Source organism: Lonchura striata, chromosome 2 (assembly GCF_046129695.1).
Source record: "Lonchura striata isolate bLonStr1 chromosome 2, bLonStr1.mat, whole genome shotgun sequence".
NCBI lineage: Eukaryota > Metazoa > Chordata > Aves > Passeriformes > Estrildidae > Lonchura > Lonchura striata.
Window position 1 is genome coordinate 16,964,445 of NC_134604.1, and position 27,307 is coordinate 16,991,751.

The window sequence follows — 27,307 nt, forward strand, 5'->3', positions numbered from 1 at the left end:
TGTCCATGCCTTGCTATTCATATTTTGAAAACCATATCAGTTGCCTAAATAAACAAGATAAAGGTGGTGTACTAAATCTCCAAGCAATGAAGGCCCTGAATAGATGTATTTTAAAGACACACTTGCTGTAATTGGAACTGAAGATCTATTTTGGGGTAAATTTTTAGTTCTGCAGCCAAACAAATGTTACGTTCAAATTTAAACATGCAAATTAGAACAGCTTGGGATTAGGCAGCATGGAATGCAGATACTTTCAGTGAATCACTAAGTGATGAAAATGCTCAGCCCCTCTGGGTATAAAAATTCAATTTTTTTCCCAGTTACTCATTTGATGGTGCTCTTTCTTATGCTACCTCACATCAGAGGTGTAGAGCTGTGGTTTCATGGATTTGGGAGAAAGACTGATGAACAACTTTAAGCCAGCAGAAGAACGCCCTCCTGCTGGGCTGACAGATACCTCCTCAGCAAACTGGATCAGCAAATGCATCTTCTATTTTGCAATATTTTATCTATTTTTTTTTAATGGAGGAAGGGAAAGAAAATGGAGAAAAGCTATCAATAAAAAAATTGGTCCCAGACAAAGGTGTTTAGCTTAATTTCAGAATGAGTACTTCCAGTTTTACAAATTAGTACTTAAATTCTGATATTTTGTTTTTTCAAGAATGTTTTTAATTTTTTTTTTAAACTATTGCTAATTTGACTCTTGTTTTTCTTGTAAAGAAAAATCACCATCAACTTCCAGGTATAGAAAGATTTGGAAAAACACTAAATGAGACAATCAATACCAACTCTGTTCCAATATTATTTTCACTTCTTATTTCATCTTTGTTTTCTTCCAGCAGCCACAAACGAATGCATGACCACAGGATAACCTACAGAATCAGAGAATCTGATGAGTTTTGAAGTAGTAGCTACAAGAGATAAAATTCAACAGTGATTATATGCAAGATAAATATGATTGAGGTACCTTGGATCTGCAACAGGATAATACTTCCCAGGCTTCCCCATGACCCAAGAATTGAAAAATAAATATTAAAAATTCTTGTTCCTATGTGATAGAGACCATACATAAATCACATGAGGGCATTAGAGTGATCTGCAAAGTCCCAAATTGTGCTATATTTTGGCGGCATATGCTGGTTACCATTTAACATTTTAAAGATTCAATATTTAAGTCTCCTATGCCTTTCCAACACGACATTTCCTTCCAACACTGAAAAGGCAGGGGAGGAGTTCTTATTTCACCTTCAATTGTGGAGGAAATATAGCATACACATCACCCACTAGAATACACATCTGCAATAGCAAAATGTAACTTTTCATGAAGTGCAAAGTTGCAGGTCCCATTCTACTCTAAGTTAATGCACACTTTGAAGACCCTTTTCTATCAAATTTGAATATAACTAATGCAAATGTGTTTTGGTATAAATATACTTTAGATGTGTGTGGTTTTTTGCACATTTGCTTCCTTTAACACATGGCTGGGTTCAGCTCCCTGAAAGCTGTTGTGAATTTACCCAGCTAGTCAACAAAGATGATAAAATGTGACTTACCTGATTAACCACAAGCACACACAGCGGATTGAGTTGAGAATATTCATGATCAATCAACCCAGTCAATTGTATCTGGCAAAAGTTGTTATTAAAAGATATTTGAAGAGATGAACTCCTGGAAATTGTGATCTGTTTGTGGTTATTCCAGAAGTAGAAAAGAGGGACTGAAATCACTGAATATACAACTCTCAGCAGATTATTCTCTCTGCTCCACTGAACACCCGTAAGCACAGTCAACTATTAAATTAGCACTGCTAGGCTCTGCTATTTTTGTTGGCTATTTTTATACACAGCAGGCAATAATCATTACTTAATGAGAGCCTAGGCTTTAACACCAGGTGTGATTTTGTCATCAGGGGATCTATTTTTCTACTTTTCAGAGTTTGCATCCACATCAGTTTCCATCCCCAGCAGCACCACCTATTTCTCTCCTGAGGGTTGTTGTGTGGTGAATGCTGATTCCAGGCTCAGCGTGGTGCACGGTGCTTGGTTTGCACTGATTGTCAGAAATTGTCACACACAGACTGCTACAAGGATGTGCAATGAAAATGTGATCTGTTTTATGTCCCTTGCATCACAGATCACCTCTAATTTTCTGTTCTACCTCATCCATATCCTTTGCAAAGAAAGGCAAATCTCTGTTTGGTTTCCCAAAAATCTACCTAGAGTAATGAAAGAAATGTATTCACTGTATTTACTGTCAAAACACCACACAAAGGAAGCAAAGTTTTCCCCTATACTAATGAAAAAATGCTCAGCATATAAAAAGCTTGATTACATGCTATAAAGGGCTGAATTTCTGCTTTGCTATTCAGCTATTCAAACAGAGAGATCACTACAAAATCTTAAGAACTAAAACTAAGAAAGAAAAAAACACAACTTCTGCACACTTTTGTAGAGAAACCCCAGTTTGGAGAGGGTTGCAGATGAATACAAACTCCTGCTACAGGCATTTGTGGGAAAAAGACAAATAAACAAACAAAGCTACACATGACTTTCTTTGACAGATTTCATTTTCAGCTTAATGAACTTAAGTGCAACCAGATGAAGCAAAAACATGCATTCCTTTTTCCCAAAAAACATGAGAAGATCCAGCTCTTTTCATGTGAGACTTTTAGTCCAACCTGAAGCAAACACAGGGCTGGGCTCCAAGTATTCACTTCCATAAAATCCTATTAACAAAGAAAAATATGAAGCAACTTGGGAATATCACTCCAGTGATAGATTGCAACTTTCAAACTGGTCTAGATTAGGAAATCTGTAAAAATGACACTGGCTTTAACTGAATAAAATACATTTTTACAAAAAATACTTCAGTCAGTAAGCAGTCGGGGATGTGAGAATTCCCTCATATTTACATAATTTCCCTTCCTTTTGCAAGCACCAAGGGATAACTTGGACTGTAAATAGGCAACTCCAGAAATACTGAAAGCAGAATTCCAAAATACACTTATTGATTGTTTGCTATAAAAAACACCCCAAAAAACCAAATATAGTTCACAGTTGCAGCTTCTGTACTTTTTCCATCCCTGGGCTGAGGATGGCTTGACTACCACAAGGAAGTCTCATTTCTCTCATTTTTGTATGTCCTGTGATACCCCAAAACATTACAGAAATGGTAAAAAAAAGCAGAATTATTATTTTTTATCCTCCATGGACATGGAGGGTTTTTTAAATTGTTGTTTATTTTGGTGTTTGTTACTGTTCATAGCATCAATAACTCAGTAATTCTCCTGGCCTCTTACAATTGTCTTGAGAGTATTGAAAAGCTGAGAAATGTGAGAAAACTTAAAAATAGCTTTATAGTGATTATTTTAGCCAGATTTTAGCAAGACTTGTTACTAAATACTAAATACTACTGTGGTTCACCTACTATTTGAAAGATGTGATGGCATAGAAGCCATAAAGTTGTGAATTTGAATTCTTTGGTGATAATTTGGTCTCTTTCTGCTTTGTGTTCATCCTAATCCTATGGAAATTAGATGGTTTCTGTTCTAGTGAACATCAGAATCCACACCTGGCTAAGAATTTTTCCAAGTTCACAAAAATAAAGCAAGACAAAGTATACACAAGAGGAAAGCTCAGATTTATGGTTTTACTTCAGTAACTGCTTTACTCTCATGAAAACACTTTGCTTCACCTTTTTTACTGTACACATCTCATAGGAATAATGTGAAATCAGCATCCATGTAGCTCTTAAAACCTATAGTCAACTACTTATAAATATTAAACACCGTTTAAATTAACTCTCTCTCTTGTTCTGCAACAAAATCCCACAGCATTCAGAAACAGCAAATAGAAAAAAGCAAGTGCTTGACTTGTGCAAGCCAAGAGAGAAAAACAATGATATGATTGAAAAATATCTGCTATGTGACATTACAGCATCTACGTTCCTATTCTACCCCTCACAACCCAATTTTTGAAGCCCTCAAGCAATTTCCATAGAGGCACTCACGCTGCATCAATTTTGTACCAGGTGTGGAAAAAACTGACACATTTTGCTTTTTGCCAGCAGCATCAATCACTAAAACCTTGGTGCTACACTCTCAGCACGTGTCCACCCACCCAGATAAGTGAGAAAGGGAGAAGTGATCCAGCAGAGCTGCAATATGGAACATGCCCTGCTGTACTCAGCTCCTTCAGGTCTGCTGTCCAGATGAAAAGCACAAGTAAAATCTCATTTGTTAAGGAAATGGGAATATTTCTCTTCTATATATTGACATCTACTCTGGGCAGCTGTGTATGAAAATAATCTCTTTTGAGAAATAGCAGTTTAGTGGATAAAGGATTACTCTCTACCAAAATTTCCCCTATTCATCAATGTGGTTTATTGACAGTGCCTTTTGCTGCTGTGGATAAATCACCCAGTGAAGAGGTGGGGTTTTGTTGAAGTAATGCAGCTCTTCAGCAACATAAAATGGATTTGAATATCTATGAAAATTGAAGAGAATAAACAAATTATCAGTTTTAACTGTCTGTATTCTCTCAGCTCTGCACAAAGAAGTGACTGATGAGGAGCACTCATAACTTGGCTTCAGCTTGATTTATGGGCAATTTTTTCTCTTCATTTTTCTGACCAGAAAGATGTTGGAACCACCTCAGATATTTTTGAGGCTCAGCTAGACAAAGCCACAGCTAAGCTAATCTGCCCATTGACAGTCTTGCACTGAGCACATGGTTGGACCTCTACAGGTCCCTTCCAGACAATGTTTCTGTGATTTTCCATTATGGAACCAGTCTCATATGTGACCTGGAAGCTAACATCACATTTCTTATGCTCTCTTTTCTAGAGAGTATGATTTTCCTTTCTAAACACCTTTGCCCATGCCAAGATTTCTCTTTATGATAGTAATTGCATCACTCATTTCTCAATAAAAGCTATTTATTGAGTTGCAGCATTACAAAATTTAAATCATATAAGTTTAAGGAATCTTCTTTTTTTTTAAGACAACCTCATCAGGGAGAACTGTAGCAGAAGTGAATGCAGAAAAGCCAGGCTGGTCTGACCTTTAGAATCTCAGTGTTCAGGTGTTGCAGGTGCATTGATTTCCTGTGTCTCCCATACTAAATTTCCCCTACAGTGGCAAACAGGACACTGGGCTGACTCATGGCAGCCTCCATTTGCCTGTTAAATTTATTGCCTTAGCTTCTGTCAGTAATGCTCAACAAGAATATTGCCACAATATTGTTCTCCATGTGAAAGAGAAAATACAACAATTATACAAACCCATAAAATTACCTGCTCTGAATTTACTCCATTCTTTGACTATGTAAACTAGGGAAACTAGTGCCCAAAATATTAAGGAAAATACTTTGATTCCTGGCTGATAACTGCTGATTAGACCATGCTGTCACACCTTCTGTGAATATTTCTCTTCCTTGCAGGGGAGAACCAGTTCTGATTTTCTTCTTCCTTGGGTTTCCTAATGGTTTACTGCACTTCCTTCTTTGTAGGACCACAGCTCTACTAGATCTTTTTCACTTACTGGATTTTAATAATTTTTACTATTTTCAGTGTTAGTTTTCTTCACAAGCAGATTCATTTTCATACCTATTTGAAACTAAATGCTTGTGTGTCTTACCTACTCAGTGCAGAGTATCATTTTTACAGCACGAAAAATTATATCTGAAAGCAGTTAAGCATGAGTTTTTCTCAATGTGTCTGAATTTAATTTCTTGGACTACTGCTTGTATTAACATTTCCAGCAATTTAAACCCCCTAACTTGATATTCTTTCTGCCATTGGAAATACCTACAAAGAGCTACCAAAAATTAAGAAATTTTCTATAGCTAACAAAGTGAAAGAAACTGAGTTAAATAATTAAATGCTCTACTTCATTAAGTTCTTCATAGAATTAATTTTACAACGTGAAAATTTATTCTTTCCACAAGATACAAAAGGAAAGCAATAGACGTTATAAGTGTGCTATGCATATGATTACAACAGTGGTGTTCAGCTGCCTAAATATATGAATTTAATACTGGTTTAGATTCTCCCAAGATATTCAACATGTATATTGGGACAGCACCTGATTGAGGGCTCCACACTTCCACAGCAGCACCTGAATACTGCTAAAGGAATGTTAGATCAGTGTGGTTTGGCAGCTCAGCTGAATAACTCCCTAAAATCTACTTGTTTTTAGAAGTGCGTGCAAAAAATATATACATATATATAGATATAATCAGTAATGCTACAAATTGGAAACAATACAATATTCTACAAACATAGTTTAGACTCAAAATTTTCAGCATTTTAGCCTAGTTTATGACAGAAAGCATTCTCAATATTCCTTCATGGAACTGAAATCCAAATTTGGCTCTCTCTGTCACTATATTTATATTATTTTACTGCCTAAGATTAATGGAGCATAGACTGGAGGCTGAGATTCCCATCTCTGTCATCTCTTTTTAAATCACTCTTCCTCCAAAATGCTTAAAATTTTTGTGCTGGAACCTTCACTCATTTGACATCATAATACATAAAGATTTATGTTAATGAAAAAGTCGATTACATATTCATGGCGCTGTAGTGTGAGAGCTGCACAGAAACTTTAGAGGCTTTTAGAGGAGTGCATGAATTTCTGTGATTTCTGTGTCCACAGCATGTGACTTTCCTTATTGGCAACATTAGGATTTTTTAAAGAAATTATGGTATGCTGTCATTACTTACTGACATTTGTGGGTTTCTTCAACCATCTTAATTCAGTCTGACTGCTAAAAAAGTTGCAGACAGGAATTGATTTTGAACTTGGCTTTAAAGCTGGATGCAGACCCATAACAGAATTAGTACAATTCCTGCAGTCATGGTGGTTCCTAATAGAATTTAATTAATTGGATATAAAGATTAAAAATATTGAAATATTACAGATCCCCAAATAATGCTCAGCTAGTGCTAATTATTTAACCTTGAGGTCTTTGGTTTCCCATTGAGCCAAGTCATGACTTTGGATGGCTTAAAAACCAAAACAGCAGCATTGGAGTTACCCAAGGATAAAAAAGTAGACCAGAATCAGCTAATTTACCTAGGAATATTAAAAAGAAATCTCCAGCTTAAGAATTTCAGTTGAGAAGTCTTCCAACTGCTCCCATTAACAAGCAGTTCATTACTAGAGCCAGCAATAAGACAAAAACTCTGAATCCATTCACATTTTACAGAAGAACGGCTTACTACAAGCATTGCATAAAAAAGACACCCTGCCTCTATAAATCAAAATTTTATTCAAGTTCATGCAAAACTCATCTGAATGACAGAGGTATTGAAGAACTAGATTTTATTTTAGATAAATTTGGTGTTGTTTTTAGGATCAGTTCCAGTAGGTGTGCAATAACTAATGGTTACTTACTTAAATATGAATTTTCTTCATTAACTCTTTCCAAGATACCAAAAAAAGATGTAATGATTCTAGCCTGTGTGTCCACTAACATGATAAGTTGTATTATAAGTGAAAATTTCATTGTTATTTTTGATTCTTCATGGTTTAGATTAACGGAACTTCAAAGGTTGTTAAATCTTCTGCATTCATTAGGTTTTCTCTTAGTGGAAAATTCTCACTGGTATTGCACTAATGAAGTACCCTTAAAGTCAGCTGGTATAAATTGTGAATGTGGCACATAATGACTTGACTCAAATACATCAAGAGGTTTAAATTCAGGGAAAATTCCATAAGAGCCCTTTCTATGTTTTTAATCAATTTAGTCCAAATAATTTTTTCCCCTTCACTCGCCAAGTTGCAGCTTAATTAAAAAGGATCAAATTTTTGACATTTTTTTCCACAAATAAGGATTTCATACAAAGAAGACAAGTATTGTGGCTCTCCTTTTTTCTTAGTAAAACTTGTATTCACATTTATTTCTTTCAAATAAAATTGCCAGAACACCAGCTTTGTGTTTCTTTCCTTCTGAGCACATGAGCTCACAAGCAGTAGCTTTCCTTACCAGACACTCCCAGTGTTTATATCAAACACAAATCTGTGCAGATTGATTTGCTGCTAAAGTAAGGGCCAATTAATAAAATAAAATAAATAAAAAAGGATAGAGATCAGTAAGTAATGTCACCCCACAGAAAAAAAGTCCTGCAGTCATGGAAAAAATAAAATAAAAAAAACCCACTCAGAAATCTGATGTATACTTGCAATATAATGTGATGTTTGTCTGCACACATTTTTTACAGAGTTGTTTATGACTAAATGCTGACATGTTGTTTAAGAGTAGCAGCAAAATGATGAAGATAATGAAGAAAAGTAGATGCAGCCATTAGTTTTTATCCTATTTATGCCAGGAAAACTTGCTTATTTCCCGTGCAAAACGAGACCCAGTCTATGTCTACACCAGAGTCAGCAGCATGACTGCAGCAAATATGCTCTTACATGGATAAATTGAAGATATCGAGCTCAGGTATTGGCAAGAGAAAAGGAAACAAAACAAACCACCACCAGATAAATACACAGATAATTATCCTGACTTCTGGCTGGAACCTCCTTGTTGATAACTGGACTGACTGGATTGATGCGGGACCTGTGTTTGCCATGTCCCATCAAAACCAGCAGGACTACTTTAAATTAGAAGCCTGGCCTGAACTAGAAATAGCTTTTCAGTGCTAAATATTAAAATATTCTGACCAGGTGGCTTGGATTTAAATGCTGCAGCTCACTGCAAGGAAGTCAGCTCAGCTGGAGGGCAGAGTCCAAGCATCAGGGCTTTAGGTTATCAGAAGCAAAGCAGGTAAAAAAGGATATTCTGGGCTCATCCCAGATGTGATTCCTCCTTCCTAGAACTGCAGAGGACAGAAAAACCCCATTGGAGCTGCACGTGTCCCAGCAAACAGAGGAGGAGGAGATAGAGCAGTGTTTGCACAGGCTCACAATTAAATACTCTTGTATGAAGGACAGGGCACCTCACAATAAATGGTTTTCTGATGTTTTCAAGCCCAAATTTAAATATTTTATCCAATATAAAAAAAGGAAAAAACAGCACAGCTTTACAGCAGAGGTCTGTTTATCAGCTTAAAGACAGACTCCGTTTTCACACACTCAAGTGAATTTCACCCACAGTTTTGTATCATACAGCTTGTAAATCACTTAAGCCTGAAATGTTTTATAGATCTGTACTTGTCCTCTAAGCAGATTATCCTGGAATGCAAATACAAAGATTTGGAAATCCATGTATAAGACTGGCAATGAAAAATTATCTATCTCCTCACCTATTTAATTTTCCTGTGAATATTTCACCTCAAGGGAAAATTTCTTTCTTTAAGATTCCTTCCAAATTAAAAAAAAAATATATAAAAAATAAATAAAAAGGAGTCTTTTTGAGAAGGAGGATAACTTCTGCTGGCCTCTTTCAGATTAATGTTTTCACCTGGAATAGAACTAATATTCTTCCTGCAGAAAGACTTACTTGACATTCAGAATGAGAGCTTTTGAGTGGCCAGGAACTAAAATCCCACCACAAAATGACTGGGATACATGGCTGGAAAGTAAAAGTGCCCCTGTTTACATAAACAGGCTTGAACCACCAGCAGGTTTTTTCAATTAATACTGTCACTTTGCCAAACACTCATGAAATTTGGCAGAAAACATTGATTCACCAATCCCGTGTGAAATCTGTCCCTGGAAAACACAATGCATTACAACAGTTGTGGCAGAAAAAAAAAATGCTGAAGCACGCAAGGGTCTACAGGAATTTTAAGCACTGATCAGTGATAGCCAGAAGAAAAGAAAGCAGAGGGAGTATAAACTGTTAAGAATATTAAGCTCAAAATGAGATTAATTTGCAGATCTGGTAAATTTAGAGTATCCTAAAGCAGAAAGAGCGTGCAGAGACACTCTGCACTGAACTGGTATTTCTGCTTTATCAAACTGAAACAAAATCCTGCTTGTCCATCTCAGGAGTCCTCAGTTTTAAAGTTAGGGGTCAATTACCAATCCCCTCACACACCCACCCCAAAAAAGAAATTACCAAATGAAATGTTTAGCAAATGACTGCCTTCAACCAACATTTTGACAAGGAAAAGCAGTGCCAGAAGGATGAAAGGCCCAGACAAGTGTTGGATGACTGCAGTACATGAAACACCCCTATTATGTTCAGATAGCCAGAGCATTTTGCTCAAATAATGTTGAGAAAACAGAATTTAACAAGTGACATCCAGTAAATACATAATCAGAGAATGCTTAAGTGGCTCGGAATTTGGAAGGCAGCTCCTTCAGGAATAAGTTAACTGTTTATGCAGTAGAGTTAAAAATATGTTAAGAAGAGGGTGTAGAATGACTTGCTAGATGTCTTCAATAATATTTCAGCAGGTACCACACAAATAGTTTTGTTAGTATTGGCAAAACTAAGTAAACCCTGAGGAGAAGTATGATTGGAAAAAGCAAACCTTGTGGTGTAAAATAAACATGCACGTCAAAATCAAGTACCAAGCTCACTCAGATTCCTGACAGAAGTCTAGAGCAATGAATTGGCAGCTCCACTGTTTATACTGCTCTAACTCCTCTGTGACTTTAAAGGAAATTTCTTTTTTAGCTAATGCTGAGACCTTGAGTCAGGAAATTCTCCATCTTACTGATGTTCAGCTGTAGAAACGTGGCAGCTCATCCATTGTTTATCTCATCTCATCCTATATTCCAGCATCAAGGTGATAAAGGATGATTCACCAAAGCAAGAGTTTGTGGTTGATTTGGAATTATTAAAGCACAAACAGGGGAAAAGATTTTAAGCACATAGTTCAGAATTCTAATTCGAAATTATCCTAGAGATATAAAAAAATTAACTCTCAATGAGGTGAAGCTGTGGGTTTATATGCCAGCCTGCAGATGCTAATCCACACCAAACCAGCAGGGACCACTGAGGAGAGGAGGAAATAACACATTTTTCCTATCAGCCTTAACAAAAGCTTACAATTTTTGAGCCTTGTCTTGATCCAGGTTTTCAAAAATCTCCTTCTGAGATGTTTGCTTCATGCTATTCAGATACTAATTACAGGCTTTGAAGGCTTTTGAGTTGCTGGAGACTTTTCTTTAAAAATGATTTTGAATACTAGGGATTTTGCAATATTTTCTGAGATTCCTGAATGAAGAGAAGACTTAGGTACAGAAATAAAATAGACAATTGTGAAAGGTGAAGACTGTGTGAAGAGCAGAGTGTTTCCACTGCCCTCAGTAGAACTAGATCTAGAGAAATCAGAGAAAGGGGGGGGGGAAAAATCCCAAAATTAGGCAAGCTCCTTCTCATCTGCTGCTGTGCAGGCAGGCAAAGCCCAGTGCAACAAATACCATCCTTCCTAACACAGTTATTATGTCAGGTAGGTGACCCACTCTCCCTTCTAAATCATACCAGGAATGCCAGGAGGAATTATTGACTAAACCACATTTTCTGAGACTTACTTGGATGTCAATAGTATTGAAAGGAAATGAAAGAAAGATCTCCTTGTAGCCCTTTATGGTTGTGAGGGATTTTTCTGATTTAAAATTATACATGGCTGTGGTAGGGTTTGCATCCAGGATGTGGTTTAGATGTGTCTGGAAATCTAAATTAAAAAGGCAGCCTAAGAGCACCCAGCAAAAATTGGGCACATTAAAAGTACTGCAAGTTCGACAGAATGAATTTTTCCTCGTTAGTGTTATTGACTTCTCCTACCAATAAAATCTGCCTGCCTTGCATGAATATGATTTACATTCAGAAAGTTCTGATTAGATGTGTATCTCGTGTTCTCCACTAAGTTACAATTTCTCTAACATATTTCATGGCTGCTGTGAAGAGATTCATCGTGGATATTGGACAACAGTGGAAATTGCTGCATAAAGATTACATTAATCGTGAAATCATCAGTCATTAATTCCATCAGCTGCTCAAGAGACCAATATTTCTCCTTTGTGATTAGGGAAGGACAGTGAAGGTTGCCAAGCTTATGAGAAAGTAAAAAAAAAAAACCAAAAAAAAACACTGGGGCTAGAATTTGAGGACTATGTCAGCTGGAAATTTCCACAGGATTCAATAATGACAGTTGTATAAAAATCTACATGTCCCAGAGTCCTGACAAAAAAACAAAGCAATAAACACTCTGTCTGCCCTCACTGTATCATCTACATAAGGACTGATGAAGTTTCTCAATTACGTCTGCTTTTTAACTGGGCTCTTCTGAATTTTTTTCAGAAGTACTAGAGAAATCCGGCAGAAATTAATGTATTCTTTAAATGTATCAACACAAGGAAGCTTTCCCAGCAAATGCAGAAGGCTCATTTTTTAAAGGAGGAATTTGCTGTTTACCATTATGCCTCTCCATTGTTTTTTGGTTTCTTTATATATAAAAACATTTTGAGAGAGGAGAAGACTGCCTTAACTAAAAACACACCTTCTTTCTTGTCTTCCTGGTGTCTTTAAGTGAAGCCCTGATATGAGCTCAGTAGAAGTTTCAGTATTGAGTGAAATAACTGCAGTTTATATGCAGCATAATGCCAAAGGCTCATCTGGAAGACAGAACAATTTTTTTTCACTCAAAACCCTCTTTTTGATCCACATGGGTAATGCTCCAAGTGTTATGTTAAGCAACCATTATTCTAAGAGAGCCAGCATTAAGAATCCTGAGCTTAAACTGTCACTTCTTGAGGCAGATTTATGGCTTATGACAGTAATTGCTCACACCAAAGGAGCGAGCTGGTGCTCCATCCAAGCACAAAGAGATATTCCCATTAGATGAGGGTAGGGAATCTCATAATGCCTGGGGTTTACAACTAGAAAAATACCTTTTATTTAAATTTTTTAAAAAAACCCACATCATACTGTACACAAACAGGCACTTGTTTGTGTAAATAAACATAAATGTTTGCATTTTTGTGCAGCCTTGGTTTTGCTAAAGTGACTTGAATCACAGCCTGGCACAATTGTTTCTCTGTGTTTGACTTTGTGTTGCTTTCAATTAACTTTATTTAAGATATTTATTAAAATCTTTATTTAATATACTTTGTGTTGACTGAGTATATGTACTCATGTAAGTGCTAAAAAGGAAAAGTGAATGTAAAAGCAAGGCAACGTAAAACATCTGTGAGAAGAAGGTAAGTCTTGTGCCTGTATATTGCTGTTATGGGATCTTTGGAAAAGGCAAAGACCAACTCAAGTCAGAAAGTCAAGTTTGAAATTTTAAAATGGACTACTAAAAAAGGAAGAATAGAAAGGCTTCCTGATTATGAAGCTACATGTTAGCAAAAAGATATAAAACCTGGTCCCATCTCCATCTCTCTCTCCATTTTAAGGTTAAAGATATTTTCCTAACATTGCAATATGTCCTCCCTCAGAAAACTGAATCAGCAAAAAATAAAACAGCTTTATAAAGTCTACTGTCTGCTATGTTTTTCCAGGTTCTGCTCTGCCAGTAAATCCAAGCATGATCTGAATGGTAACAGCAAGTTTATGGACAGTGAATAATAGCATGACATAGCTAATTAATGCTATTTCAGTCCAGACTCTTTAAACAATCAAGCCTAATTGTGCTAAACAATGTGATGGGTTTTTATGGACAGCAGTGAATGAGCAAATCCAATGAATATTTAAAGCTAAATTGAGAGTAATTTATGCTTTATGGGTATAACAAACTCAACCCAGTACCTTCATTACTTACATCTCCTGTTGGTTCTGCTTTCTTTTCTAAAAATACCCCACAAAACCAACAACACGTACACACTAAAAGAAACAAACTCAAAAAAACCCCACAAACTCCCCCACCTAATATACTTACTATGTCTTGTTTGGACAGATTTTCTGTCACTGAGTTAAAAACAAAGAAAATAAATGCATGCCACTGTTTGTACAGAACAGCTCAGCTGCTGAAGGTGCAAGGATGCTTCCTGGATATTTATGCCTCTGTTAGGCAGAAATCTTGAACCTGGGTTGGTTCTTCCTTTTCACTTTGTGCCTAATCTTGATATGGTGGAGTAAATAAACTCCCATAATCTGATTGGCCTCTGACATGATCAGACTTCTGGCGTTGTTTTAAATAAAGATCAAAAAAGATTTAAATAAAAATCAAATAAAGATCAAAACTAATCACCCACAAGCAGTCCTGTTTAATTTTGTTTGCATCAGAGCAAAGAGCCAATCTTTCTGTACTCCAAAGATTCCTTGATAATGGGGAGAGGTGTGAAATGAGAGAAAGAAAGAGCAAGGACACAGCTGAAAGGTACAGAGCAAACAAAAGCAGTTTTGTTGAACTCATACCCTCTGTGAATTCCTAATTTTATCTTTCCTCCTGAGCCAAACCATGCAAGCTTCATTACTACAAGTCATGAGTGTTCATCTTCCAACACTAACATTTAATTTCTTCCCATTTGGCTTTGAAATCACTTAAAGATGTGTGACGGTCCCAGCCCAACCCTCTGCACAGTGACAAGACATTGTGACTCTCACCTGATATTGGCTCATGCTCTTGCCAGGCAGAGCCCACCTTTTCTATCCCAAGAGAAGTGTTAGACAACCAAAAATACAGAGACCAACAGAATGAATAGCTAACTTTATATTAGGAAAGGAGCTATTGCTGAGTAATGCTAAATATCAGATTTGAAACGGACATATCTATGAAATTTTTTACCACAAGCCAATCTGAAGTATTACTATGAACAGATAAACCATTAGAGTACACAAAACTCCTACAAAAGTTTTTTATTGCCCTAATAGACTTATTCAATATTTAAAGAGACTTATTACTTTTCTCTACATTACTTACCTTTTAGTCAGTCAGTTTAAGCACAAATCTAGTTAAATGTACATTTCATCTTCATTATAACAAGATAAAGCTGGTAGTAATTGTCCTTCCACTCAAACCCCGTAACAGAGCTCTGCAGAATTACTCTTCTGCAATATTCAGGTTGGGCAGTAATTTATGTCACTTTTGGTACTTGGGTTCTTCTCCATAACAAGGTTTTTAAGTGTCCTACCTGACATTTATATCCCTAATGAGATTTCCGCACCTCTGCTGGGGTCCATAAAGACCAATATTAATAACTCGAGCTGCTTTACTGGATTAAAAAAAGTTAGAATTTACTTTTACATTATGGCCAAGCATAATAGCAGTTTCCAGTTCAAATACACTAAGCACACATAACTACTTAAGTGCTTCACAATTAAATACATTTAACTTGCCTACAGTAGAAAAACACTGGTTTTCCTGGTAAGAAAAAAAAAATCTTCTCACCTCAGGTATTCCTGACTTTTCTTTTTCTCCCACTTGGTTTTCTGTCTCTCCTATTTGTTGCTCTAAGCTGCAGAGGTGGAAGGGAGAGTTATTTCTGCTGGTACTTAGGAAAATGGGATGGGTTTAATTTTTGGAGGAAGCAGGGAAGGAAAACCCAGGCTGGCTGTTACATCTGGAGGAGGAGAGTTCAGAGATATCCACTGAACTCACTCCTGTGTCAGGGGTGAGGTCAGAGGAGGATCAAAACTATTTGAAAGGGAATAAGTTGAGCCAGTCCTAAGCTGGGTCTGCCTCTTCTGCTGCCTTTTAACACACCAGAAACTCCCCTTCTGGCTCAAGGTGTCTGTGAAGATACTGCTCAGTGCTCAGCTAGAAAGGGGAAATGTTCTGTGTGTTTGCTGCCTGAGAGGGATTTGTGTGCTTGTTTTGAAGAGACTGTGTGGGAATCCAGGGCTTCCCTCTGGCTGCCCTGGCAGGTCTGGGACCCTGGCAGGGGGTCAGGAACCCCCTGGACAGAGCCCCCAGAGACACTGTCTGGGATCTCTGTCCATGGAAAAGAGTTTTCAATCTTACAGGATCAATTACAAGCTCTGAGTGTTTGATATAAGTAATAATTAAGTGTGGCACGGGTGCAAAAATAAAATTTTAGGATTCCAGATGAGGGGTCCAAAGGGGACAAGATGGAGGAAATTGGGTGTGTCTTGTCCTTTTTCTCCTTCTTCATGCCCTCCATGTTTCACTGGGGTGTTGGCATTTTTCTGTTGCTTTAGGCTGGGGACACACTGTTCAACGTAGGTGACAGATATTGGCACATTATTGCAAATCCAGCCCAGGGAGTTTCTGGTATTTAATGTTTGTAACATCCCACTGAGGGCAGAGCCCCACACGCTGCCCTGCAGGACAGAGCTGGGCAGGGCAGCAGAACATGTTAGAGATAAACAGAATAAACAACCCTGAAACCAGCACAGACCAATTATGGCTTCTGCTTTGGCAGAGGGACAGAGAGACAGAGACTTCCTACAATCTCGGAATCATCAATACCTCAGATTCTGACAAGACTGGATAGGTGTGATGACTCTTTTGGTTATCTGAGACGCGAATGAGCAAAAGCACTGGGAGGGCTCCTGCATTCTCTGCAGTGTTTGGTCACTTAATAGCATGGAGGGGCTTGAAAATTTTGATTTGATTACACTTTAGTCAGTAACAAGTGGTTTTAAAGCACAGGAGTTCAGACTCCCCTAATTAACTGATTTTTCAATCATCATGCTAGAAGTATATTTTAACACCCTTCCCCTTAACTATAACAAAAATAGATTTAAGTTACTTTGCATTTACTGCAGGATAAAATACTGAATATTGAGTATAACACTAGAATAGAGAAATCACTGAAATCTTAGCAAGCAAGGCTACAATTCGTGACCACAGGTTGCATAACTGAGGAAAATTTTCTTACAGTAGACTCCAAAACCAGTTTAAAAAGGGAGATCCACTGCCTGGTTTAGCAGCCTTGGATTTGAGGTACACAAAATATTTTTACCTTCTGATATCACTTACAAGTACGTTCTGACATGTCTAATAAATAAATACACACTAAGAGAGTAATCATCACCCCGTGTTACAATTTCTCACCTCTAAGAAATTAATGTGCATAATTTCTTTCTGTTTACATGCAATATTGGAATGGCACAACAGCTGAAGCAAATGTAGCATATTTTCTGAGTGCCAGCCAGGGGCTGGGTGCTTTCTGCAATATTAAGTATCAATCCTTCACCAGGATAAAAAGCAGCAAATATTTTTTTCCTCGTGGTAGAATTGATTTTTGCAAATGGAGCCTGGTTCAAGTGGTGTAATCATCTTTCCTCCTTTTTGCAGTTGCTCAATGCACAAACTCATCCATTCAGTCACAATCAATTGGGTGATAAAGTATTTCCCTCATCAGTGAAAAAGGAGAGCTTGTACCTTGTGTACTCAATATCAGTCATTTGTTTAATTGGCTAATAAGAGATTATTCCTCCTACAAAACCAGTAACTCCTACACCTTTAAAAAATATGGCAGGTCTGCTCCAGACCTTTATACATTATATAATTACATTATTTCTGTAGTATAAAATTTTTGAATGCTTACCCCTTAAATTGTATAACTCTTTATCAAAATTATGTCTTCATACAAGACCTTGCTGAGAAAACTGAAGAAAGAACACACAAGAAAACTTTCCTGATGCAGGTATAGAATATTAATTTCTGTTGCTTAAAGGAAGATTTAAAAAATTGGAAATTCCCAGCCTAATTTAAGAATAATCCATTTTTCTGGAATACTTTTTTTTCTCTCTAAATTATGGCAAATATCTTGTTTATGCAGAGATTTTGAAGAAAGCATTTATCATATATAGGATGATGGGATGGTTTGAGTTTTTTCCAGCAGGTTTTGTAAACAATTATTTATTATTCGAGCTGAAATGTTAAACAATGTTGTCATAGTTTCAGAGTTTCATTGAGGTTATGGATAGATCTGACTTTCAATTTTCAAGCATTTTCTATTTCTTTGCAAATTGTGTCTCGTGTTGTTGCTTCATTTCCTCCTTTCTCATTTCTTGAGAGCTTTCAAGACTATTTTAGAGCTTGGAGTATGACAAATGGTACTTGTGAGAATGTGCTTCCTGCCAAAACTCATGGAACATCACCCACACAAACTCCTAATTACAAAAACTTTAAAAATTATTTATCAATGTATTTTCACAGGACACTGTGCAGCAGGTGATCTGATTGCATGGCTGAAGCAGGTATGGAACCAGATAATCTTGGCTGAAAATAGCTGTTATTGTCCTGTAGGTGCTGATTCCTCCGTGCACACCAAACACAAATCTGAATTTGAGCTGCTTTGATGACAACACATGCACAGTCAGCTACGTCTCATTGATTTTTTGTGAGGTGGGTGGAATGCACATCACTTTTCCTTCAGCCAGCCCCAAAACAATTGATCCAGGCCCCATTTTTCACCAGATCACTGAGTGTTAATTCAATTTGATGGGCTCAGCAGGCAATAATACATCCAACAAGGAACTTACTTTTAGTGCTGTACAAAGTACATCCTTTTCATCCAGACAGGGTTTTGATGCAGATCAAATGAATTTTCATATCAAACCATTTCTGGCTGTCTCTCACTAAATCAGCATGATTTTCCTTTTGCTTCTTTTGTAGTTTTTTTCAGGAGAATCTAGAAAATAGAACAACACAAACTACCAGCACCACAGGCAGGCGTCTTTTTACACATAGTATAAATTCCTGTACTGAAAAAGCTCTGGATAAATTCATTGTAGATAAAAGTCAAATAATATATTTATCAAAGCAGAAGATTAAAAAAAATTATAAAAAAACATTGTTTTTCACAGCACTGAAAATGCAGTACAGGAGCTGCTTAAAGAGGGAATAAATTGGATTTGCTCCATTTTAGTCCTGAGGAAGTAAAAGGGGAAAACCAGAAATTGATTAAATATTAGATAGCAATTAAATACGGAGGTAACAGTTGGCCATGAAAGTTGATAGAAATTTTTCTCTGGGTATTATTAAATTGCCAGTTTAAAAAAAAAAGAGTCTTTGGAATGAAGCTGAGCAGGCAGAAAGCTGCTGTTTTAAGCAGTGGTTTCTATTGACATGAACTTTGAGGAATTACCATAATCTCCATAAGGTTAGGCAAACCAGGCACGAGTAATAAGATGTTATTCTTTCTTAGTAAAAACAAAAAATATGTAAAATAATATTTCCATAAATAGAATATGAAGACCTGAAGAAGAAGAAGAAGAAAAACATGAATCTTTGCCAGCTATTATCTTAATTTATTTCTGTTTTCAGAAGAAAAATAAAAACTTCTTGGGAACAAAAAGAATAGACAGGAAATGGAATAAATTTTCATCTTTGGGAGATGCTAAATTAAGTGAAGTTGCCTTGGCTAAATAGAAAAATCAGTTTCATATTGGTCTGGGGATATGACCTTTGGATTCCTAATGAAAACTACTAAAATAATGAAGTATTTCCAGATAAATTCTTGCTGCTATAATCTGAGAGAAAGGAAGCTAAAAGAGTACAGGGAGATTTTGCAAGTGATCAAGTGCACATACAATTAGTAGCTCATCAGGGGTTGTTAAGGACATGATTAAAGGACAGCCAATTTACTAAAGACTTAAGAGGTTAATGGTGAAGAAAAAATAAAGTGGCAATATCCTCCCTTCCTCCCCTCTCTTCTTTGATTGTGATAAATGTATGCTTTCCACACATCCATGAACACAAGATTGCAGATTTTCCCTGGGAATTTAAATAGGCACTCTACCTGAGAAGACATGCAGAAATTTAGTTGGGAAAAATTATATAAGTTGGGGGTGGTGGTAGTATAATACAGTGGATAAAGGAGACTTTTTAAGTTTATAGAAACCCAAAGCATTTTAAAAAGGTAAATTAATAACCTCTACACACATTGTGATGTTGTTGAAGGCTGATAATGTGAGAGATAAAAACTCACTTTGCCCAAATGTGGGCAAGGTTAGCCATGCTTTGTCTGTGCTATTCCCTTTTCCATAGACTGGAGAAAACATGAGTTAGGGTGCATTTTAAGAAGCTTTTTGCTCAATAGAATAATTTTAGTGCCTTTTAGGCCATCATGAGATTGATTACCTTTTCCAAAGGGCAAAAATGGAAGCAGGGCCTTTCTGATTGTGAATTCTCCTTCTTGCATATTTCAAATCATGTCAGAAAGTCCTCAGTCCATCTCCAGACCACCCAGTTTAACTGAGCAGTGTCAGGACATTGTCTGTAGTCACAATTGTGTTATTTATTTTAAACATGAACCTCACTTCAGCTTGTGCTCTAAATAGGGAGGAAAGGAATAAGAAGAAGGAATGCAATTTATTGCAAGTAAGATCATTAAGTCTTTGCAAATATTGAGGTTTAGGAGATGTTTATCCCACACAACACAAATCCCTAGAGGTGGACAGGCTGCAGAGTCAGAGCTTTACTTAAGGAAGGCTCAGAATGGGTCTGAAGTTTTTTCTTCATCCCCTTTTCCTCTCCAGCAATATAAGGGCTGGTATGGATTTGAGACATCTCCCACAAAAAGCTGCAGCTTTGTGGAACTTTTAGGAGATTTGAGCAAGGTAAACCACGCAGACTGAATTACATGGCTGTCTAATCTAGGAGTAGCTATGGGAAAAACCCCATGGTTTCCTTCTGCTTTTCTAGCTGAAAGCCAAGGCAAAGCAAAGTTTTAATGCAAAAAGAACTTGTAAATCCTTTAATTGGCTTTGTAAAGCCACACCAAAATCTGTTGTCACAGTAGTGAGATAAATTTGTAACATACATCTCTTCTCAACACTGCTAATCTCAGTAACTTCAGGACAGAAGCAGAGATCAAGCAGACCTGCTCAGCTGCATCAGGGAGAAAACTTAAACATTCTTCCATTTATAAAGGTACAAAGAAAATTTGGTAAACACAGTGAAGATCAAGATTTCATCATGAAATTTCTCACTTCCCAGGCAACGAAGGAGGGAGGACTGAAGAGGTTTATAAGATTTTGTTTCTCATTACTTTACTCTGCTTTGATTGTAAAAAATTAATTCATTTCCTCAAGGCAAGGCTGTTTTGCCCATGATAGCAGCTGGTGAGGGATCTTTCGTGGTCCTTACAACATGATCTACAAGCATTTTGTGATGTTTTCTCCCACTGTCCATTTGAAGAGGGAAGTGGTAGCATGGCTTTGGTGGGCACTTGGTGCCCAGGCAGGGCCAACACACCACAAATAGCCAATTATCAGACTTAACCTGGATAAAACCCAAATAAATCACAGTCCTGGGAAGAAGAGGGTACAGCTTGGGGGAACATTCAGCTTTTGGAGGTGATTACAGTGATGACAAAGAGCTTTTTGAGAGCAGCTGCAGCCTGTCTCTGAAGTATGCCCAAGTGTTACTCCCATCACTTCTCTGACACTTCAGAGGAAATATTACCAATAGTGAGGTGACCTAAGGTCTAATCCTGCATGATTCTGACTCCATAATGTCCCTGTGATGATTACTGGGGAGTTAATTCTCAGCTGTCCTATTAAAACCCCATAAGCCACCTAAGAGGGTCAGAGAGCATCTGGGGTCTTCCTTTAACTGCTCTCATAAAATCAGAATCTGAGTTTGCAGAGGATGGTCACCATGAAAAGAGTCTCTATGGATACCACTTCACACATTTTGTTCCATGCCCTGAGGGTAGCCCCACCACAAGGAGATAAAGAAGCAATTGGATTTTGGATGAAGGTCAGGAAAGCCCAGAGAAGAGCCAAAGAAATTAATCTGATGACAACTGCATTAAAACATATAAGTTTACTTCCACACTACAATAAACTCAGGTGATCCTAACCCTGTATTTCTTGAATTTATTTCTCTCAAAAAAATGAGGCAACTCAGTCTTCAAAGTAATTGTTCCTTAAAATAGAAGCACGTGATTTTTACAATTTTTTTTACCTGGAAGCATTTTGAATATTCATTTCAATGTACTAATAGCCAAGACCTGTGGTAAACAGAGCTTAAATTATTTTTTCTGTGCAAACTAAGATTCTATCTGTGCTTAGTAAATGAAATATTCACTTCTGTTGGGTCCTGTGGATAGTTATTTAGCAGATATTGCTTTCCCAAGCAGAGCATGTTAATTTGTACATTATAGTTTTTCCTTTTGATTGTGTCCAGTGATTACCTTACCATCAAATACTATATTAGAATAATTTTATTAAAAAATGAAAACTAGATGAGAAAAGTATATTGAAGATAGTGTGTTGTTAAAATCAATGCCAGATCACTAATTTTGATGAATTTGGATTATTTTAACTAAGAGAAACTCTTATAATGCAGTATCATTCCTACATTTTTCCATAGCATTCTGAGAAGTTTGAGGGCTACTGCATGATAAAACTCATATATCTTCCTATAAAAATACACAATATTTTCATAGTCCTTAACCAACATTTCAATTAAAAAAAAAAGAAAACACAAACAACCCCCGTACCAAACAGACAAAAAATCTCATCTCAAAAGCCAGTTATTAATTGTATCTGTCACAAACAATGCATCTTCCTTAGAAGAATAAATTTGCAGTCTCTCACTCATAACTATGTGGGCTTATAATAGAGCAGCTGCCCCAGAGCAATACATGGCAGAATGACAATGAGGTCTCACACAGACACAGCCCTTTTTAGTAGCATTCTACTGGGAGAAAATAAATAAAAGACCCAATCTTGCATTATCTACTCAGTGTAGTCACCAAGTCTAAGGAATTTCAAGCCAAGTTGTTCCAAAAAGGTAAGGAATTCTTCATTTACATGAATCTCAGGACCTGAAATTCAAATTATAAAGCATGACAATCTAAGGAGATTAATACAAAACCAGCATATTGAGGCAAAAATTATTTAAAGCTACCTACAGAGTTGCTTCACATCACTGACATTTCATTTTCCCATGCACAAAATCTCTTTCTGCCAGAACATTTTGATTTTCAATTCAGGTCTTTCCCTTCTGACCAACAGAATCTTACCTGGCATCTTGTCTCATCTGAAAGATTTCTTCATTTATGAATGCAAAAGCAATCATAATTGTACAATATTTGGATCTGTTATCATTATTATTTCCTTTGTTGTAGAAGACATTTTCTGCAGCCTGGACGCTAAACTGGCAGCATAAGATTTCTTTCATGGAAAAAATAATACTCAGAGACCAACCACCACCACAAGTTTCTATGGGACTAGATATTTTTTTTTCTATAATTCTTAGTATTCAGCTTATGATAGCATTTCCACCAAATATTTAATATGTTGAAAGGTATTTCTTCAAAAAAAAGTACACTACAGGACCCTTGAATTTTTTTTCTCATTCCTATCAATCACGGTACAAAAATTGTACAGCTTCTTCCAGAGTATAACATTTGTATTTGCATTATGCTGGTTATCATCCAGTCCAATCTCTGCTATGGAAATATCAGGGTACAATTATGAGAGTTATCTTTTTTGCTATAACCCAGACATGCACTTAAGCAGATGTTCAATTTCATGCTTATTAGTAGTCTCATTGAAGCAATGATCCTGAATTCTATTATCTGCCTACTTTGCTCTTTTACTCCCTTCTGTGTTTTAGCATGCAGGGCAAAATGAGCATATTTCCTACATGTGTTTTCCAAGAGATGCCTTTAGCTATCCATGTTGTAAATTTAAGCTCTGCTTTCTTCAATAGGCTGTAACTTATTATATTTAGTATAAACTGATGCCTCTGTGCAAACTGATACAATACCAGGCTAAAATCCATGTTTTAATGCATTATTTTGGCTGCTGAGTGCCTGCAACACCAAAGGCTATATCCCAAAATCCACGTGCATCATCCTGCTCTTGCATAGGTGGAGCCAACCACCACTCCAGGTGTGAACAAAATTTATTTCTCATGTCAGAAGTTAATTCCCCATCCATACAGGAATGGATTCCTGCTTTTTTCAGCTCATCTCTCAGAGAAGAAATTCTGCATTGTTCCAAGGCAGCAGCACCCACGGATACCCTCCAAATGGCTCCACAGAGAGCCTGAGCTTCCTGCAAGAGCATCTGGATTGCTGCTGGAAGGCCATCTGTGTTTCACCAGGAACAGGATTATAGAGCTATTTGCCAGATAGAACCTTAGGAGATGTTTTGGGGCTTTTTTTTCCCTCCTGCCCCCAAAAGTAAGCTCTGACTCTTAAGAGTAGTATCTGGAAAAGGGGCCAGTAATAATGACACCTGGAATCCAGGCATTTCTCACTGTTTAAAAAATTGCTTATGAACAAACTTTGGTGCACTGTTCTTCAAATCCTTATTTTTTTTGTTCATTCTTTCCTTCTCTCCCCTCTCTTTCCTGTGGAAATCACATCTTAACCTGCAGGATTTTTCAGTCCCTTTCTCCATTACTTAATAAAAGAATAGATCAGATACTAATTTTTTGGATCCACTAAACAAATTTTGAGAGGAAAGAGGCCTTTACAGTTATGTTTAAATAACTGGAGTGTGCTAGCACATCCCACTGCTGGAGATGTTCCTCTCAGAAGATCTGGTGTTTAAATATGTGACTGGGCTTGCTATAACAGGAAGAATGACAGAGACTTAAGTAAGAGCCAGGACAAAATATTAGCTGACATCTGAAATAAACAGAGTCTCTCAGAAGATGGGCTCATCATATAGGATCAGATTATAATGGGCTATACATCCACCTAAAAATAGAGTACAAAGAAGCATTTTCTTTCCTCAGAGTCCAGACTTGAGGGCTGAGGGAAGAAAGGAAGAGAGAAGTAGAGAAGGAAATTGTAACTCCTGTTTTCACAATGCCTTGTTTTGGCAACCACAAATATTTTATGGAAATAAAAACCAAAAAAATAAAAAGCAAATGAAAATGATTTTTTTTCTTGAAAATGATGCAGTGATCTAGAAGTGACAAATATCACTTGCAATTCAGAACACTGCCAAAAAACGCAGTTATGTAAAATAGAATTATAAAAGTTAAAATGAAGTCCAGAAATAATAATAAAAAAAAAATTTAAACCTCATTCTTGTTTAAACTTGAGTTTCCTACTAGTTTATTCATTTTTAATAAAATGAATAAAATAATCCATTTAGATTAAGGGCACTTTGATAATGGTGGTGTCATTGTGGTAGACCTGGAACAAATTGTGCTAGAGCCAGGTTTGGATATGGACAGGTTGTGGCAGAGAGGAACAGCACCAAGTTCTGCCTCACAAAAGGAAATTTTCAGTTCCCCCAGATGCATGCCCACAAAAGCAGAGCTCAGCTGGGAAATATTCTGCCAAAAAGAAGTGTGAAAAGATGACATCTTGTCTTGATAAGTATCTGAGCACTTTCTCTAAGGATTTATAGAATAACCCTGAATGAAGCTCTTGCAAATTAATTCATCCTAAATAGAAAAATTATCAGATTAGACTTTTTTCGTGTGGTCCTGAAAAGAGAAGCCTAAAAATTAACCAAGCTCCGAATTCAGCTGGATCCAGGTTGGAGTAGTTGAGGTACATGAATCTCCAGAAGGATTTGGTTCTCCTTAGGTAAAGATGCTGCAATTATGAAGAATTTGTAAAGTGAGGAAGGACTGGGGAAACACGGGAAAAACTCCAAATCTCAAGAAGAAAGCTGGGACCAAACTGAGGCCCTACACAGAATGGAAGAGAAGAGTTCCACAGACAAAGCTGCCTTGGACACCAGGACATGTAACAAAGCAAGAAGAGCCAGTATCAGTGCAGTCAGCCAGACTGCAGAAAGTAGAATATCAAGAGGAAACAGAGATACAACCTGGTAACAGCATTGCTTGATGTGAGCCAGAGGGACTGGAAAATATCCAGTCTAGAAGATTGGAACAAGCTGCACATGAAGTTGTATGTACAGTAGCAAGGATGTTTAAGTAATCTATTACAATGCACGGAGTTGCCTGTAATTAGAAATCTGCAAATGCAGTAACTTTGGAAAGGAAATGCTTTGATGGCTGAAGTTTTAATAACACATAAAACTCTGGCTCAGGCCCTAAAGGAGAAAGGGTAGAGTACAGCCAAATTTAAAAGAAAGAGTTTGATCCTGACCTTGTATATTTTCTTTCATAGCATACCTGGCTTCCTAGAAGGAGCAGAGAACAAAGGGATCCTCTATTGGGATTTAGCAAAGCCTCTTGACTTATTGGCACATCAAAGTTGCTTCCTAGGCTGGAATTCAAGAGAACAAGAGGAGGATTGTGCCCCCCATAACGTTAAAGGGAAGAGCTACTGACTGGAGGGAGCTGCAGCTCCTCATGGAGCAATCTGGGGACAAATTTTGCTGAGCTCATTAATTACATGTTAACCAAGTATCTCCACATTTGGAAATGCTATCTACCAGGGGCCTGCAGGAAGCACTACGTGGTCTTAAGGAAGAGAATAAAAGAAACTGCATAAAACAAAGTGAAGGGCTGTGCCTTTGGGGACCAACAAATTTGGCCATCAGCACAAAACAATGCAGACAAGGCTGTGCATGCTCCTCAATCACATGGCATTATGAACCAGGAGCGTGACATGTCTGAGGAGGAACTGAAAGCAATCCTAGGGCCTAGGAGAGATAAATCACAGCCAGCCATGCACAGGGAGGGCAAAAGCTGAAGGGAAAGGCTGAGCTGATTTTTGTGTGAAGAGGTGAAACGAGCTGGTTTGTTCAGCTCTGTGAAAAGCTGACAAGGAATGGGACTTCTTTCTCTATGGATAATAAGAGCAGAGTAAGGAGTATAATAAAGTCAGGGTGTAAAATGACAAAGCCAACACAAGAACAAAGGATGCCATGAGCATATTCAAAACAGAAATTAAAAGAAGGTATATAAGCACTAGGTAATGAGCTTTGAACAGCTTTCCAAGGAAGCAAATTAGATCTGTTTCTAAGGCATCCTTTCTGAATGCAATTAAAAAATAAATTGATGTTTACTAGATTTTAATCTGCTTCCTCAGGCCTTTTTTTTTTTTCCTGGTGAGGCAAAAATAGGATACGGACTGTAATTGATTTAATTTCTGCTGTTTCCTTATTTGCTTAGGAAAGTTCTGATTATTTCAACATTCAAAAGGCTTTGAGAGTTTTGGGAATTTATCTTAAAGTCAGTCACATATATTTTGGATGACATGTTTTTATTGTCTCTCCATCAGGTCTGCATCAGAAACTGAGCAAAGCTAGTAACAGTTGCATTTGTACAGCCTGAAGCATTTCTAATAGCTGCCATGGAGAAGCTACAAGAAATTCCATCACTCCAGAATGATGCAAAAAATAAATCCAGAATGATAAAAAAGTAATCGTACTGCATCCATGTTTCATTCCTACAGATCCCAAGGCCTCAGAGTCCTCCCAACCCCTGTCTGCTAAAATTTGAATGCCAGAGTTGGCAGCCCTGTTATTTCTGTCCTTGTTTAAAAACCATTTGAAATATTTTCTTCTGGCTTAATAGAGCCAACACTGGTATGTAACTAGTAATTATCTAGCACCAAAATGAGAAATGCTGACTTTCATGTGCATATTTTGAAACA

The 27,307-nt window shown here is 37.1% G+C and overlaps 1 long non-coding RNA gene across 1 annotated transcript; it reads left to right on the forward strand.

Moving 5' to 3' along the window:
* The first annotated feature begins 17,374 nt into the window (after positions 1-17,374).
* On the forward strand, positions 17,375-27,028 carry LOC116183269 (uncharacterized). The gene is made up of 3 exons (XR_004147868.1): positions 17,375-17,458; positions 18,064-18,162; positions 26,933-27,028. It is a non-coding gene; the product is annotated as an uncharacterized LOC116183269 (long non-coding RNA).
* Positions 27,029-27,307: the final 279 nt, after the last annotated feature.